General features: G+C 46.9%; 1 protein-coding gene across 1 annotated transcript in view; it reads left to right on the top strand.

Annotated features, from left to right (window-relative positions):
• Positions 1 to 5,194: 5,194 nt before the first annotated feature.
• LOC119381606 (uncharacterized) overlaps positions 5,195 to 19,056 on the top strand; it is a 417,646-nt gene continuing 403,784 nt past the window's right edge. Inside the window, exon 1 of the mRNA XM_049419611.1 lies at positions 5,195 to 5,290. The gene's annotated coding sequence lies outside the window, so the exon portion shown is untranslated. The remainder of the gene's footprint in view (positions 5,291 to 19,056) is intronic.

A 19,056-nucleotide genomic window follows, 5' to 3' on the forward strand; every position in this document is an offset into this window, starting at 1 on the left:
GGTTGATCCAGTGGGATTGCTGCGGTGCATTCTGTACCACAAAAGGACCATTTTCGGCAAAATCTATAAATATTAGCGCAAGTTCTTCATTCTTGCTTTGGCTTGCTTTCAGCTGTCTGACGTGGTGTGCCTACTGTTTGTTCACGAAATGGTCCCCTTAGAGTTTTTTCAACATCCCCATGAAACTAAAGGAACACATCAAGTGAAAGAATTGATACTGCACCGCGTGCCACTGACCCACTGCTTTACCACGCTTTCTCCCGGCAGCGGCGCTCGCGTTTGGATGGAGTTGAATTGCTAGAGGCCCGTGTGCTGTGCGGTGAGAGCGCGCGTTAAAGAACCCCAGATGGCCGAAATTATCTGGAGACCTCCAATACGGCGTCTCTCATAGCCGGAGTCGCTTTGGCACGTTATACCCCATAAACCAACCAACCTCCACGCTTTCGTTCTCTTCAGCGTCAATGTTCAGGTTCTTCCTCTATAGCAATTCGGCTTCCTTTGTGGTAATGCAGTAGTTCGAATTTAACCGTGCCGGAGCTTTTAGGGATGAGTCGTCACGGTCATGGCGCCTCTGACTTCATTGTCAACATGGCAGCTAAAACACGAATCTGTTGGCTCAGAGTTGCAAAATATCCGCCCTTCTAAAGCGATTTATTCTTTTACAGCGAAAGCTATTATGAGATCACAACAGCCGATTGTGGTGCCGTAGTTGTCCGCCGCCGCCGCCGGTGTCCGTAACCGCTACCGCGCGATATGAGAAAAAAAAAAAAAAAACTAAGGGAGAAAAAACATCCAGGATCAGATGAGATTAGAACCCGGGCCCTCTGTGTGGTAGTCGAGTGTCCTATCCCAGAGCCACACCGGTCCTTCAAACACCTTCGCGAAAAGACCCCATACAGACGGCATGATGGCCAAGAAATCGCGTTAACATATGTAATATGGCGTGGCAGAAGAGTAAAATAACAGCCAGGCGCCACACATTGGGACTGCGTAATGAGTGGGTCGTTTAAAGCTTCCAACCCGTTGCAAAGAGCTCAGCCACAATTATTCATCGAAATCAGCCACGGCATCAACAAAGTGCATATAATGCATTACAGATGTTTAGCGGGCACCTCGCTTCTCCGCAGAATGTTCTTACATTCTTTCAAATCATGTAATGTCGGCCAAGGAATCTCGTTAACATACGTATTATAGCATGGTAGGAGAGTAAAATAAGAGCTCGAGCGGGTCGTTTAAAGCTTCCGACCCACTACAAAGGGCTCAGACATATTTCGTCATCGTCATCAGCCACAGCATCAACAAAGTACACATAGTGCCTCACAGATGTGTAGCGGGCTGTGGCGTAGCCAGGGGGTGGCACACCAAGTTCGTGCCCCCCCCCCCCCCCACCGACCTAAAGCATTTGAATGAAGACGCGAGATGCTGATTATGTTGTTTAGATGTTCCTCCACGGAAGCAGGAACCCTCGCGTCTGTGCGAGCTGTACTTACCGCTAGGACGCCTTCCTACGAAGACGATACACGTGCAAGCATGCAGGCTAGTCGGTACAACTCAACTTCAACTTCAAAAAATTTTGTTCGCTTAAAACAAAAAAATTATTTGATCAAAATTATCAGTCTGTAGACAGTGAACGTTGCTAATGTGCTATTTGGTATATTTTTATGAAGAACCACCTCAGTGTTAAATTTATAACAAACACCAGGCAAAAATAACTTTCCCGCAAACTTTTCGCCAGTTGTGTACGCGCCATTTCACGCTATGTCCGCCTCCAACTATATTTGTTGACAGCAAGATTTCCTGAGAACAAGTTAATATCGAATATAATCGTTCACTGAAAGCTATCTTTCTACAAGAAAAAAGTTTCGATATGGGCCATATTTTCTATATTCAAAGCGGTACAAAATATGCGCGGAAGCGTAAAAATCAACAAAACTTTTTTTTTATATAAACTGTGTAGCCTATGATCATTCTCTACAGGGAATTTTGTCCTAACCTTGTTTAGGAACAACACATTTTCTGACAATGCGTTTTACGAGTCATAGTATCGAGTTTTTTTTTCCCCAAGAAACTTTATATGTGGCTTTTGCGATGCTATTTTTCTTTCGCGAAAAAGTGTTTTCAAGGAAAACTTTTTGTTCCAGATTGATAGTCCCTAGCTTAGTCTTATTTTTTTCAATCAGATCTCAGACGGTTGAGTGCCGAGGTATTGACAGCTGGCGTGCAATAACTCTATGCTCTTCTGATATACATCATGATTCATGGCGTAATGTACTGCAAGTTACCACTTTAGAGAGAAGAAAGTGTTTTCTTATTCTCCACTATGCGATAACGTTTTTTTTTTTTCGTGCTGCTTGGTATTTAGAACGACAGCAAACCAGCCTCATATTTGAGACATCATTCTCGCTCCACAAATTTTGGTTTTGAAGTTTTAACAACTGCGCTGCAGTGACGAGGCAACAGTTTTCATACACGTGCAGCGGCCGAACCGTATCGGTACGCAGCGTTGTTTAGGTTTCAGTGGTCTGCCCGTGTCACTTGGGCCCGCGTTAAGTATTGTTCGGCCACCGATGCAGAATTTTCTGGCGTCAGTGTGGTCTGCGCGTGTCACTTGGGCGCACGTAACATAGGGTCCCCTTCTCTCGTCATCGTCGTCGTCATACCTCAGCCACCGGTGAAGTCGCACCGGCATTCTCATTGCCGTCGTGCCATTGCCGTCGTAGTTATGCCTGCCACGATTCCGTAGTCGTCTCTGTTATCATTACCGTGGAGTATTGCGGAGTAAATGATTTTTTGCCCCGCCACGGTGGTCTAGTGGTTATGGCGCTCGACTGCTGACCCGAAGGTCGCGGGATCGAATCCCGGCCGCGGCGGCTGCATTTTCGATGGAGGCGAAAATGTTTGAGGCCCGTGTACTTAGATTTAGGTGCACGTTAAAGAACCCCAGGTGGTCGAAATTTCCGGAGCCCTCCACTACGGCGTCTCTCATAATCATACGGTGGTTTAGGGACGTTAAACCCCAGATATTATTATTATTATTCAGTAAATGATTTCAATATGTCAAAAAAAGAAAAGAAAAATGGGGCAGCTACGCACTAGTGGTGCGAAGACTGAGGAAACAGCGGAGCTGGTGGAGTGCCCCTCCTTCTCACCCTTGCTTCCCTTTCTCACCCCTTGCTATACTATACTATACTATACTATACTATACTATACATGGCTATGCCATGCTTCAGCCTCTACCCTTCTCTTTTCCCTCCTCCTCGCCCTAACTTCCCTTTCCCACCCCCTTGCTGTACCATACTATACAAGGATATGCTGCTTGCACATCACAGAAGGATCCTGCACTGAAGAACCTGCGTTTTTCATCTCGCAACTTGGAGAAGAGGGAATATGTAAACTGCCACATCAATCTACCTCTACGGCATCGTAACTGCGCGCTGTTCTTCAAGCAGTGGAGTTTCTCTGCGAGATACTCAGAAGAGAGGCATTAGGGTCATTTATGTTGGCAGAACACACACACACACACACACACACACACACACACACACACACACACACACACACACACACACACACACACACACACACACACACACACACACGCACACGCGCACGCGCGCACACACACACACACACACACACCAACACGCGCACGCACGCACGCACGCACGCACGCACGCACACACGCACACACACACACACACACACACACACACACACACACACACACACACACACACACACACACAAGTGAAAGGCAGGGAGGTTAACCCTCGGTTTGCTACCTGCACTAGGGAAGGGGTAAGGAGGACAGAAAGGCAGAAAGAAATTGAAATGTTTTCCGAAGTTAGGCTAGCAGCTCACTCCTTTAGGAAACGCAGCCGCTGTGGCGAACGAAGTGACCTTCGTGCCGTCTATGGCTTCAACGCAAACTTTGCGACTGGAGCACAAGCTATATGCTGATCGCTTCTAAAGATACGGGACATGGTGCGCGCCACCACGCCTGGTCGGTCAAAGTACGCCTTTCTTGCCGGAACCACGCAGCCCCGCTACGGCTCCTAGTTCATGCGCCTTTCGCGCGGCGGAGATGGACGGCTTGTTTCATCTCTGCTTGAGCGGCGTTCGCCGGAAGCGCTCGCGCGCTTTCAGTGGCACACAGAACATGCGATGCGCGGGGCGATGTTATCGATTTGGACTTTATACGGAACATGACGGTGCCCGCGTCGTGTTCAGTGGAGTGCCGCGGAGTGTCGTATGTGAAAACGTTCGTGGAGTGTCCATATAATTCCTATCGCTATAATAAATTTCTGTGCAATGAACGCCGCTCCACGACACCTGAGTGTTGCTGTCGTCATGAAATTGACAATGTTTGACGCGTTCTTCTTGAGTGCTCAAAATACGCAGAAAGAAAAAAAGAACGTTAACGAGAAAGCTATCAAGTTTGGGCAATCTGAAGAATGCGCGAATTGCCTAGTTCATGGCCAGAAAGTCGTCTCCAGAAAACGGTATTCATAACAGACGTCTATGTGGACGCAGAGGTAGCAAAGCGCTTACGATAAGCAGAGTCATTTGCTTTTATATATTAAATGGCGCGCTATGATCTTAACTGCGAGCTTGACTATGAACATCCACAGAGGTGTGTGTTCGAAGTCGGTCCACAGATGGGATCATATCGCGTGGTGATAATGAAACGACACATTGCAAAGTACAAACTTGAAGTGCCATTTCTTTGGAACAGCGTTGGTGGGAACGAGCATGTTTCAATCGCGATAACCAACGAAACTGATAACGAATGCTTTGCAAGCGAATATCTTCGAGCGTCCAGTTAACGTATGCGAAAGTTATAACGCACTATCGCAGCGCAACCCGGTGACGGACGAATTTCCTCGGCCCTCGATATGCGTCCGCAAACATCGCGACTGTGGCGAACCTCTGGTACGCGTTCGGCTCAGCGCTGTATACACAGGCGCTGACGCGGCATTTGTAACCTGCGGCGGCACATTCGGTTGCGCGACGGGCGTCAAGGTTTGCCTTCCGCTTGATTCTCCTCGACGCAGATCGGGCCGATCGAGGCGCAACAGCCACCCCACGCCCGGGCCTGGGGCGCTGCGCGTGGCGCCGCCTGGCGAGCGGGCCCGGGGCGCTCGCCGGTGGGACCCCACCTCCTCTTCGACGCCAGAGCGGCCGCGCGCACACTCGCCAGCGGCTGCCGAGAGACCCGCGTGCTCCCCGGCCCTGCAGGGAAGCCCCGCGTGCTCCGGCTGCGTCAGCTGCGCCGGTACGCGCGGCCCAGGTGAGACGTCGTTTCTGCCTGCCTCTCGTGCGACGCCAGCCTGCGCACGTACAAAGCGACGCGTGCATTTCAGCGATTGTGCATGCGCTGTCGAGGTGTTGTGCACATCACCGTGCGTCACGAACTCAGCATCTTAGCAAAGTGCTCTTGCGGGCACCTTTGAGCGGCAGTAGAAAAGCATTGCCGGGTGTGTAGTCGGTTGTCAGAAGTGTGGCATGCACTCGCGCTTATGAGACGACGTGGTTTTTCGGGCTGACGCGCTGAGTCACGTTGAGTTGTCAGTGAACATGGAGCTACTCCCGGCTGGGGGTCCTTTGAGATGCCGTATTCAAACAGAGTGGAGCGACCATGTAGATCTTGACAGCAAGCAAGCTGGGCCGTTTTTGCTGAATGTCTAGCTTGCATTTAGCAAGTCTTAATTTTGCACTCATTTTGGAAAAACAAGGTTACAATGTGTTTTTCTTTTCTTCCTCGACTCAAGGAAAAATTTTGTTGATGAAATGACAAATCGTGAACACGGGGTGTCGCTAGAACCGACGTTTTGACAAGCGCACTTCTCTTCTTCAAGGCTGCAACATAACTTAACAACACATAAGGAACGTAAATTTCTTGTTTCTTAATTTTTTATATTGAACGATCACGTATGAAGAAAAGTTGTTCACTTCAGGTTTAGGTTCAATCGTACAAACATGTTTTAATAAAATGAGCGCGAACTGGCAAAATTAATATACGTGCTTGCCTTAGCTTTATTGCATGACCGAAATAATTTGACTAACGCCGCCGTCGTTTCTTTTCTTTCGTTTTTGTGTTCACGAAGTAACACAGCAGCTCTCAAATCAATTACTGTTTAGCGGTTAAAAGGTGGTTTAGCGGTTATATGCCTGCCGTTTTAAAAGTTAGTGGGCCAAAAAATAGTAAAGAGTATCGTTTTTTGTCTCCTCGCTTACAGGGGGTACGTATGCTGGGTACATCCGAAATAATTTTTGAATACACTGTACATACACCTCATTTAATTCAGAAACGAGACTTGTAGAGCTGTTCTATGACAATATTTTTTTAGCCGTAAAAAACAGAAAATGCCTGCATTTTCGGTTAATGATGGCCACGTCTGTTCACTGACTTGAATGAAATGCGAATAATTGAACGCATTCGAAACAAGTGCGTGGCATAAAGTATTGCAGACATCACACATTGAGCTTCGTTCACTAGAATACTAATGCCCGTTGTGTTCCCATTTGAAGGTAGCTGAGGTGCGTCGCTGAATAAATGATCAGCTTCCCCATGACCGCATTGGGAGATGTGGTGGACCTTGTTTTTTTTTAGGTGGCACTGCCTGAGTTTGCTTAATTCTTTTTATTTTTGGACAGAGAGTAGATTAATTATTCCGTTCGCATGAAAGCACGGATACTTAAATCGGAAGAGTCAAAGAACAACACCATGGCTGATTTGACGACAATCGGAACAGAAATAGTTCGATCCACGCTGGAAGATTCACTACTGCGTAGGCGCTCGTCTTATGAGGAATACATGACACATTAAATATTTGTAACGCAAACAACTTCGTGGCGTCTGAAGCGTGCGTCCCCCCCCCTCCTATGTTCGTCGATTTCGCGTCGACTTGTACGAGCCAATGCATATGAGCTGTAGCGTTTGCTGTACACTGATCACATTGGCTACCTGAATGTTCACGCTTAAAGTGCGCTATGTGCATGGTTAGAACATGTTTGCACAAGGTGAGCACGTAACCACGCACGGCGCCTTTGATTATCCCTAGGCGAGTGCCTCGTCAACGAAGCACTCGTTTAGGTATTGCAAAGGCTGCGCACACTGATCGCAACCTTATTTTTGTGGAGTTGTTGAACACGGTAACGATTACGTGGTTTTCGCGATGCTGTGGTATTGGAAATGCCGAGAGTGTATAATGTTGATCTCGTGGCTTTTGCAGTACTGTTACTGGGCATGCCGGGAATGAGAAGCAACGCATTCACTAACGTGCTTTCTACGGTGTACGGCTCACCTCTTACAAATTTAATGCAGTAAGGCCCGTCCGACGTGCGTTCGTTAAAAAAAAAACACGCGCACACACAAAGGATAGTAGAAACGACGTCGAAGGGGTCGACTGCCTTAGGTATAGGGACATGAAAACGTGGTGGTGAGTTAGCGTTCGACGCACGCGGCTCTGAGGTACGCCCGCTGAATTCTGTTTTCGTTCGAAACGCAGACAGTGCTCGGAGAAAGCGCATTAAAAATGCAAAGGGCCCCAGGCGGCGGTGTCCCATCGATACACTGGCGGTAGCCGCGTAAGACAAGAGCGCCTACAGCGGGACTTGGCTCGCGAACACAGCGAGCCAATCTGTGAAACGCGTTTCGAAATAACGCCGCGGCAAATGGGGAGGGATGCACTGGCGACGATATTTACCAAAATTTCTTAGCATTTTGAATGGCTGAGTTACTCCGTTACGGGCGACTCGTGAAACCAGTAAGGCGATACCTTGCGGCACACCGCAGGCTGCTCCTCCGAGTTACTAATAAAGGCGAGCAGAGATTTATGGAGCCGCCAACTGCGTCATGAAGATTTATGGAGTGCAAAAAAAAAAAAACAAGTATCCCGAACTCGGGGCCGACGTTACAGCCATTGGTTATCACTCTTCGCGGTGATTGCTCAGCGCGTCTCTCAATCTCCCTGCAGTGCCTCGTGGCGGCTAATCGCAGTAGCCGAGAATAGAAAAAAAGAAAGCGTAACCGTCTCCAGTGTCGGGAGGAGAGATCTGTCACACTATTTATTCTGAGCATAAGCGTGTTACTGCAAAGCTACATCACTCACGATTAAAGCCGCTCTCCATTATAGGCGCACTCTCGTGGTGGTGCAATGCGAGCAAGCCTATCAACAATGAATCGGACGGAGGCTTCTCGAAATGTCTGAAGAGAATAAATCTATTTCCCGCATCAGTTGTAAGCAACTGAAAGAAGGGAACGCCGGCAAAAGAAAAAAGAGATTTTGCTCGCTTACGAAAGGAAGCGAAATGTACAGCCTTTATTTTGTTTACGATACGCGAAGTGAAAATTGAGTAACGGCGATTCCTTGGGTTTAGTGAGGTAAATATAGCGTCAGCAGTACCTGAATAGCTTGAGACAAGACAGATGTATTTCGGCGCGTGAATGTTCGAAAATGAGAACACGAAATCAATACTTCTGTTTCGAGCTCAAGTATTCGAGTAGTTTCGCTTCCAGCATTTGATGTTCCATTTTTTTGTAATATTAAATATTCGCTGATTATGGAAGCCACAGCGAGATTACTGGAGCCCTGCCGTCGCGAATATGGGGGCCCGTTTAACTTATTAACTCTCTCAGGCAGTTGGTTAAAGGAGTTGCGCTTATTTGAAACTCACTTAAGCATTCACTTATTTCTCATTGAATAGTGGCCGGCTAAATGCAATTGTACGTAATATAACGCATATTGATGGGAAATAATTTCCTCGTTTCTTTAGCGTATCTTTCCGGTTCCAACTTGCTTGATGTGGGGAGGTTGAGGTACATAGCACCTCGGCTACTTCGTTGCTCTGTGTTATTTGCAGTTTAAGAAGTAGAAGAAAAACGCCATTTCATTCAGTGTTCCAAGTGGGCACTTTTTAAAGTATATTTATTCGTCTTGATTCGAAACTGTATTACGTCAAAGACACCTAACGGATCTTGTTTTTGAAAGAAATACTGTGTGGTTAGCAACGTTGCTTTACTCACCACGGTAGTTGCGCAGTAATATTATTCTGCGGATTGAGCTCCTGGTCGCAGCAACCATATTCTTCTAGAGTTTGGAATTGATTCTCTATTATGACAATTCTTATCGCGGGAAAGGGGTGAAGAAAAAAAAACTGAAACGTTCCACTGCACAAGTTGTTATACGGCCTGGTACAGATAGATTTGGGATGTCGAATGTCTGGTTGATCCGCATATACAACATTTGGAAATGCTATCAGCTGTAACTTCAAGAGTTTCTTGGTGTGTACAAATTGTCTGGCGGTTCAAGTGAAGAATGACGACATGAAATGAATAAGCACATTGAAAAGCACTGAGGCTTTCTGCATTACGCCGTAAACCCTAGAAACAACCTATCGTTGACATAAGAGAAATCACCTGGCAGTTGACGAAGGACGTGACATCGTATTTCAGCGTTTGCCAAGTCATTGTGGCTTCGTACCAAATGAGCAAGCGGACGCAACCGCTCCGTATGCCCGTGACAGTGTCGACAGTGTTGCTATCTCGATGTCAAGAGCAGGCGCAGTGGCAAAGCTCCGCGAGTTTGCACGCGATCGAGCTTGCGCTGGCGGCGCAATGGGATTCGGCAGACTTTACAAACCTGCGCCTTTGTTCCCTATATCCCCATCTACATATTCCGCAGGCCTTACCACCATAGGCGTGCGCAGGGTTCCCCATCAGGGGGGGCGAAGGTTCATCGTAGCGCCCCCCCCCCCCCTACTAAGTCAATGTATAGGGCCGATCCCCCCCCCCCTCTTAGGTGACTAGAAGGGTCGATGTACGGGGCAGATTGTGCGCCCCCCCCCTCTTAGATAATTAGGGGGGGCGGCCGCCCCCCCCCCCTGCTCCCCCTGTGCGCACGCCTATGCTTACCACGATGGGATGTGCTTAGCTCTCGTTTGCTGTCTGTGGCTTGCAGTATCATTATTTAATGTCAGGTGCTTCCTTCTGGGAATTCCAGAAGGTGCAGTCTGTGGATGCAAATAGACAATCACGCACGTTCTGTGCGATTGTCCTTGTTTAGGCGTACAAAACAAAAAAAAAAGAGAAAAAAAAGAGCAAGATAAACCGCCTTGCACCAGGCTCGACAAGCTTCCCAAATGTTTCCTTACGCAAAGCAGATTACAGCACTTTGACGTCAGCCGAGATGAGGCGCAGCTGCTCGAAAAGCCCTGGCTTGGTTTTTAGTACATTCAGAAACTGTTTGAAAAATTACAGTCACCGACACTGTGTCTGTGCGGCAAGGTTGACTTCGTATCTGTTTTTCTCTTAATTCTGCCTCCCCGTTCCCCAGTGCTGTGCTCGCAACCAGTCACTCAACTCGATAAACAGCCTGCCATCGATTTCTTATTATCTCATTATGCGAGAGATGTAGCTTTTAGAGAAGCAAGAAATACTAGATCGAGTAGAAAATGAGCAAGTACGATACTTTCTGCATTTTCTGTGATTTCCCGCAAGTATCCAGGCATAGCGTACAACGAAAAAAAAAAAAAAAACGTAAACAGGAAGGTAAGCGGCAAACAAAGCCGACGAAAAAAACACACACAAAGGAAACTGGCCAGATGGACAAACAAACTGTATCGGTAATAGTTAAACGATGAAACTTAAATAAAGATCGGTGCACTAGAGTTGAAGGCGTAATGTGTCTCGCAAACAAGAGATTAGCTGGCAGGTAAGCGGGGAATATGCAGGCTTGCCACTGAATTCACGCAGTCTTTGGTCGTCGCACCTTCAGATGGCCCTAACGTAATTAGGATTTATTGGATTATCTCTCCAGAGAAGGGGTCGGATGTTCGGGCTAATCTTCAGACATAAATTCATGCTACAAATAACAAGCCATACTGCGTACGCGTCACGCACGAGAGCCTGCGATGTAGTTTAATGACAGCGCTAATTTTGTTTCTGCAGTTTAGTCTTGAACAAAAGAAATAAAATCTGAGAGAAAAGGCCGCCCGTGAAAAGTATATATAAAAAAGACACTTTTGCCGGATCTCGTTTTAGTCCGTCATGTTCATTCTTCGTTGACCCCGTAACATCCACCGAAAATCTTCCAGTGCGCTTTTGCGTTGGTGCCCGCCGTTACGGTTACAGGCCCCGTGAACTTTCAATACAGGCGCAACGGACAGTATTTTGGGCCCTCCCTTCAAGAAGAAGCAACGGTCGCTTTCGTAAGGCGCATAGGCGCTCGTTGAAATTTGTGCAAACAAGGATCGTTTACATTTCACGGGTGCTGTAGCTATTAATGCATGCGGACGTGCTACGCTAGTTCGCGAACTCCGCACTGACGTTAAAAAAGCCTGTGTACACAGGGGCTTGTGTAAACGACATTCAACCTTCTACATATTCGCCTGTCCGGGTTTGCGATGCAAAATAAGATCCTCGAATTACGCTTAATCATTCTAACGCATTCTGAGAAAGCCAATTAAACTAAAAAAAAAGCAATCTTCTGAAGTTATCGATACAGACAACTCACCGACGTGCTTGGTGATATAATGGCGGGAATGAAAGAAAAGCTTTTGTTCTATTGCACGGTTAGAGCCGCGCTTGTCCGGTTCTCTCTGAGGCTCGCCTAAAATTGCTATCGCTGTCGTTCTCACTTGGCGTTGGTGTAGAAAAGAAATGGGTAAACACGATCCTGACTTCATGCAGGAAAGATATCATAAAGAAAATGGCGGCGGACTTCGCTACGGTGAATTAGGCTACAGTCAACGCCAGCTAATCATTACACTGGGATCCGGTTAATTGTTACAATATTAGGATATGAAAACGAACAAAAATAAAGTAACAAAGTCGTCCTCGCGTCACTCCGACACCAGAACGCCTGTGATACAGAGGCCTGTTGCTCGCCGCTTTGAGGAAGCAAGGTGTCCGATTTAGTAATCTATTTTTTTTTCTAACTTTCATTTCTTTGCGTTTCCCTGCCTATCTTTTTAACTACTTTGCTTCTTTTTGCTGACATCAAGATAAATTAGGCAAGTTAGTTTAGACGGTACATGCGTCCTAACACCATTTGCTCCGCGCTATGAGGGTGCGGAGTTCGGTAATCATTCACGTCCTTGTCGGGATGACTGCAGGGTATTTAATAATTAGCTAAGAACTTCCGTTTTTCTCTTATTAGCACAATTTTAGAGTATCTTTCACGAGGTTCTCTAAAGGCCTCTCACTTAAATATGTTCCGCTGCATTTACCGCCTAACCGCTGTAATAGGGGACACTCTGAAGAGCAAACGTCTTGCTAAATAAAACAAAAGGTAAACAAAAGTATCAACTGTCGGTTTCTGGGACCGCTCGTCTGTGGGCGACGTTTGGCGGCGCTTTACAACACGCAAGGCTACCTTTTGTGACACACGTGGCAGGATCGAATAAAAGGAACTTTATTTTTGGCTGACTGAGGAGTCAGAGAGGTACGCAAGAGCGCTATTTAAAAGTTTCTCCGTCATAATATCGTCCAAGAACTGTTCATCCTCTGAACCTATGCGGCGTGTTGTGCTCGGGACGCTCAATCCGTTCTTTCAAGCAAGGGCCTGCGCATGTCAGTTCGATGCTGAATGCGACAGAACGAGGTCGCTGTTTGATTTGCTTGCCAATATTAGAACAGTAAACTGTTGATGGCGCTTGGTTGTGCGTAATTGCTGCTTAGATTTTTATAATGTGCGAGTTATGAAATGCCCACCCCCGAATGCTCAGGTATCCTACGAGCGTGGAAAATAAACCCCAACGACAATCACGTATGTCACCACTTACGTCAATCATAACCTGCCACGAATATAGTCACAAATTTAGCGCGACATGTTCGTCACATAAGAACGATTAGACCCGCCGTGGTAGCTTAGCCCATAAGGTGTCACGCTGACTAAGCATGAGGACGCGCGTTCGATTCCCACAATGGCCGCCGTATTTCGATGGGGGTGAAATGAAAAAAAAAAAAGCACCCGTTCGCATAGATTTGGTTTCACGTTAAGGAACCCTAGGTGGTCAAAACGAATCCGGAGCCTCCACTACAGCCTGCGTCATTGTCGTATCGTAATTTTTGCACTCCAGAATTTATTCTAACCAATAATATTTATCCCCATACGTAGCTCATTCTTTATTAAAGCACACCTGAATATGTCTTTGCAAATTTCCTAAACATATGGACAGTGTTTCAGAACAGCCTATTCTAGTCTTTCGAACTTTCGATAATTTTTGCTCCTCGCCTAAGCATTTTCGATCAGCAAAGCGAAGTTTCAGTGTCTTTATGCTGCAATAAATTTAATTCTCCTACGCTGTACTGAAAAGGCCTCTATCGGGCCTTTACTGCTTCCACATTTATCGCTTTACATTCATGTCGTCGTCATTCTTTATATCATTCTTTACATTTATATCATAATTACTGCACTGCAGTTACAGACTACAAATATGCCCCCTATACCTTTTTTGGCTTCATTGTACCGACTTCAGCAGTCATATTTAGATCATATTTAGATTTTGAGGTTGAGGGAATAAATGTTGGTGTACTTAAATTTTTCTCTGTGAATTTACTTTTCGCGTTTTGTCAATGGTTTAAGCAGCACTGAGGTGTAGACAATAGCAGGTTGCGAGCGGGGGATAATAAAGGAGCCGGATTGTGCGAACGAAATTGCTACAAAATTATTGTGTAATGTTTTGTCTTTGTGTAAAATGTATGTTATATCCATTCAAAAGATGATACTTTGCCGTATGCGGGCATACCTTGAGGTCAATGAAATATGCAGCTTATAATAAGTATTTTGTCATCCCTGTACCTATTATCTTAAAGCCAAGTTTGTTCTCCAGCATACAACAATTTTCATTTTTCCCCTAAATCTTATCACGCGTTACTTACAGCACATTTGTCTAGACCTGAATTATGCGATATCAAAATAGTTGAAAGTGCTAGTGTTGATATAAGAATGAATGATAATGAAAAGCAATTAACTTTTGGGGTTTACCGTCCCAAAGCCACGGTATGATTATGAGGGACGACGTAGTGGAGGGTTCCGGAAATTTCGACCACCTGGGCTTCTTAACGTGCAGCTAAATCAAAGCACACGGGCCTCAAGCAATTCCGCCTCCATCGAAAATGCGGCCGCGGCGGCCGGGATTCGATTCCGCGACCTTCGGGTCAGCAGTCGAGCGCCATAACCACTAGATCACCGTGGCGGGTTAATGAAAAGCAAAAGAAACGGTGATCAAGATTGTACTACTACGCATCAGCTATTGAAGAAAACTTGTTCGTACTTAAAAAGGCCCTGTATGTAATTGCGAGAAAGGCGCCGTTAATCACCGCAAATTGCGCATTTGAATCTTGGTTATTTTTACTTGTGTGAGATTGAGTGCCAGGCACCTTTCGAGAAGGGGTTTCTCCATCGAACCATTCGGTTCAATCCCCTCTGGCGGTCTCCTGCATTTCCTTGTCCCGTAGTAGCATCCCGCGCCTCGGCGCGGACTCACCGGGTTGAAAGCATCTATCCGGTGAGCTTGGTCAGGAACGCGGAGAATTGGAAAGGAAAAGTTCCCTCGCGAAGCGTAATCGGCGTGCGCTTATGCCGGCGGCTCCCGAGATATACGCATGTACGGCGAGAGGCGCTGCAGCGGTTTTAGACCATTACCGCGGCATAAGAACGCCAGGAGGCACGCGAGTGCACGGCGCTCTGTGGCTCGCGCGTCTCTCAGCACTTCGCGGGGCTTAAGCCACCTGCGTCCCGCCCACTTCGCGCAGCTCGCGTTATGTTTGTGCGCGCGCTTGGCCACCGCAGGCGGCCGCCCGTGGGACTATACGTGCCGGCCGAGCTTTTGACGCCGGGTCGATTGTTGCTGGCGGTCCAGTCCCGTCGGCCGGCGCGGCCGGCCCGCGGTGATCACTTTTTGTTATGCGTTTTTGTTCGTGCGGACCGCGGCAACAAATCAAACACCTGAATTTCGGTGCCAAGGTTCCAGGCAATTTCAATATGGGCCTGGATGTTGCCACCGTACTATCAAATCATGCTACAGCGTTGCATTTTGAGTTAAAAGTATACAATACATGCGCCAGACAGCTCGAAGGACTGGCTCTCCCGCAGGCGGTGGTGTGATGTGTTAAACTTCAGAGGCATATAGTCTCCGTGACAAGAACTAATTGACCTTCGTAGAGAGCTGACGTGTATAGTTATAGCGGTGCGCAAGTCTGGCGAAAGTGGTCGATAGTTCGATGCCGCTTTTAGTTGTACTATGAATATCCGGAAAAGAAAGAACGAAGCACAATCAAGGCCCACGCGTCCGAGGCGATCGGGGTGATGGGAAGGTTCTTGTTTTGTACTACCCTGGTCGACCATAATCATAGTTCATAAATATGTGATTCCAGTGGAAATGATGTGTTTCGCTATCACCTGGCTGATGATGTGTTTCGTTATACTTTCTGTAGTTGAATGAGTGTATTGTTGCGCGATGATTTCGAGAGGTCGTCAACGTTTCCCTGAAACAAAATATTTACGAAGATCGACGATAGTGAGCATGTGCCATCGTTGGCCGGTGGAGATCTGTGTGGTACGAGCGGTATAAAATGACGCTGTCTAAATATCCTGAATTTCACAGTTTTCATGGGGGAGGCCCAGCACGATGTGAATTTGCGTGTATTTGTACAGCTCTGGGTCAAACATCGCAGAGCATGGTCACTGCCATAGATCCACTTTGTGACAGTGTATAGCGGAAACGGCGCATAATGAATTTGGTTAGCAAAGGAAAACAAACAGTTCTGATTTCAGTAAAGCAGAGTTTCAGCCAACGGTGACTCCCTGTACCTGTACTGGCGTGATGTCAAGATTGTAGTCGTCATTGTTCTCTTCGGGGACCGCGGTCTCCATTTCGCCGGCACACGGGAGTATAGCTATTGAGTTACGTGGCGCAGCACGCAATTAATTTCGCAAGCGGGCTGCCCACCATGCGCTGGATTTGTGTGTCGAAGCGGGCGTGGATTTCGTGGCAGTAGGATCTCGAGATTGGGTTCTTTCGTGCCGTATATAGTTACCATGATTCACAGCTTCACGAGTTTCAGCGCAGGTTTTGAGTTTCTTACGTTCTACATGCACCTACAAATCAGGCCAACAGCAAACACTTTTGAACTTTGTAACCCTCGTGTTCGGCAAATATCTACAAGCGTGAGGTACTGAAACGGCGTAGTTTATGATTTTCGCATCATACCGTATAGTTTGTACAGTGGTAAACTGGCGCTGAAAGCAGAAACTTATCTGGCGGAAAGACACATACTGCGACCATTCGACGAAAAGCAATTACGTTGGAAACTGCTTCATTACGGCATATAGGCGAGAGAGCGCTTTATGTGCTTGACGTTCTCAACACTGACCGGTTTTGAAACTCTGTATTATTCGTATCAAAGCTGCCACAAATGCAGTCCTGGCTTTTCACACCACATCTCACGTTTGATGAGCATCTCGCTCAAACGGGCCATGTCGTGGTCGCAGCTTCGGCCTCAGCGACTGAATTAAAGACTGCTGTTTTTATAACTCACTCTACTTCGTATTCTGAATGCAGCATCACGTTTGAAGTCTTTCGACATCGCCTATGCTTGATATTTGATGGCATAACTGTCGATATCACTGTTGCGAATGCAACATACAGAAGACAACAACACTCGCAAGAAAGAAGTAGTTTGTCCCTCGTTATTGCTGCTGCGTTCAGCCAAATGCGGGAAGCAAAAAAAAAAAATAAAATAAAAAAGTATAAGAAAACCGTCGACAGCGCCAAGGATGGAGCACACGTAGTCCGCGAATCGGTGGTCATTAGGCGATTCTTTTGCAACAGAGCGCAGAGAAAGAACGGGGCAACTGGGTGTCTTTCTATTACAGGCGCGAATGCGTGAGGCGAACGAAGGTGGCCGGGTAGTTTACTTGTTTTTCTTTCGTGCCGCATGACGGCGCGCCCGAGAGCGCGCTGTAATTAGGCTGAAGCTCGGGCAATGGGTCGCTGGTGGTCGGGTGACACCGACATGCCGATTGACCAGAGCTCGGTGACCGAAAGGGGTGGTGTCACCTTGACGGGGCTACGCTGGGGCCAGGTGGGGCCACGACGGCGGGCCGGCCGAGGCCCGTCCACCGCCGGTCGAGGTCGTCGGGCGTGCCGGCCGCCGGCACGAACTGTCAGGGCGGGGAGGCCACGGCTCTGAATGACTCGCGTGCGCTGTTTTCTTTTAGGAGTTCGCTGATGGGATAGTCGGACGGCGCACAGCGTCAACACTGTACGCATCGCGATGGCGCGATTACAGCGAGCCCGGCAGTTGTGATTTGCGATGTTCGAAGACTGCGCTCCAATGGGATGATGCGCATTCACTCTTCATTACGCGTAAATCTTGCACAGCACCTCGAGAAACCTAATTTTCGGTTGAATTTATACGTTATTCGCGACGTGTGCAAAAAATCGCGTTTATGCCTCACTGACAAGTGTAGGCAGCAAGCATACAGCTTGACGGAAACGAGAGGGCCGGTATCAGTGACAAACAAGAGAATGTTGTCTACATGTTTAATTCACACACACACACACACACACACACACACACACACACACACACACACACACACACACACACACACACACACACACACACACACACACACACACACACACACACACACACACGCACGCACGCACACACGCACACACACACACACACACACACACACACACACACACACACACACACACACACACACACACACACACGTACGCACGTATATATGATGGCACAGAATGCATCCTCACACATGAAAAAAAATTGTTCCGTTAGACGAAAAGGATAACTGCCCTGAATGAGGTCTTCATCAGCAGCAGCAACAGGACGAAGGCTATGCCAATGATCTCCAACTCACACTATGTTGTACGAGCTGAGTTCATTTTATTCCAGTGATCCTCTTGATCTCACCACCCCACCAAACCCGCTGCCGACATCGGCTACGTTTCCTATTCCTTGGTGTCTATTGCGTTGCGCTGACCACTGGTTCTTTTTCCTGCGGATTACGTGGTCCGCCAAGGTTCCTTTTTTTTTCGCCTAATATCAACTAAAATATCGGCAATCCCTGTTTGTTCTTTTATCCATTCTACTGTCTTACGATCTCTTAATGTTACGATTATAGTTACCGCTTCCATCGCACACAGCGTGGTGCTTAACTTTCTCTTCAGTTTCTTTGTTGTCCTCCACGTTTTAGCACCGCATGTTGCTACTGGCAATATGAAGTGATTGTACACTTTTAGCACTTTTAGCTACAGGGACAGCGGTAGGTTGTCTGTCAAGGTCTCGGAATGTCTGACATATGCGCTCCAGCCCATACTTATTCTTCTGTGGATTTCCTTTTCCTGAGTAGGCTCCCCCGTTCGTTATTAACCCTAGATATACTATTGCACAGATTCTAAAATATGGTTGCTAATCTTGAACTCCTCTTGTTTCGCCGGTCTATTGAGCATTATCTTTTTCTTTAGCATATTATTTTTAGCCGTACATTTACACATAAACAAAGAGTGGTGTTTAACGGGCTATTAAATGAATGAAAATTTAAAATCTAAACGTGTATTGCATTGAATGTACCATTGTAAAGGAAAGAAAGGTGGTAGACTTTGAAGTACGAATTCAGAAGGTCATTCGAATTCATAGAGGGGAACATATATGCGCCTACATCTGAATAACACGCCAAGAGTTTTGAAGAATCTTTTTTTTTTTGTTAAATAACAGTCTTTATGTGCGTCTTCCACAGGAAGTGGTTTGAAAGTACTACGTCTGACGTATCCTACCCTCGCACTAACTCAACAGCATCCAGCCCTAGTTAACGGTGGAAACGAATCTGTCCTGGACGGGGAAAACCATACCCATGCATATTTCGGCCTTAAGTTGAAGACAGTTTTTCAGTGACCAGTAATAAAACTTGCACCATACGTTGTTCTCGCAGTAAACGAAGTGGATTTCTAGCCGTTAGGAAGAAAAAAAGACGCACGTCACTGGCGAGCAAGATGGATTTAACGTTGCTGTCAGTA

This window comes from Rhipicephalus sanguineus, chromosome 1, assembly GCF_013339695.2.
Source record: "Rhipicephalus sanguineus isolate Rsan-2018 chromosome 1, BIME_Rsan_1.4, whole genome shotgun sequence".
In the NCBI taxonomy this organism is placed as follows: Eukaryota; Metazoa; Arthropoda; class Arachnida; order Ixodida; family Ixodidae; genus Rhipicephalus; species Rhipicephalus sanguineus.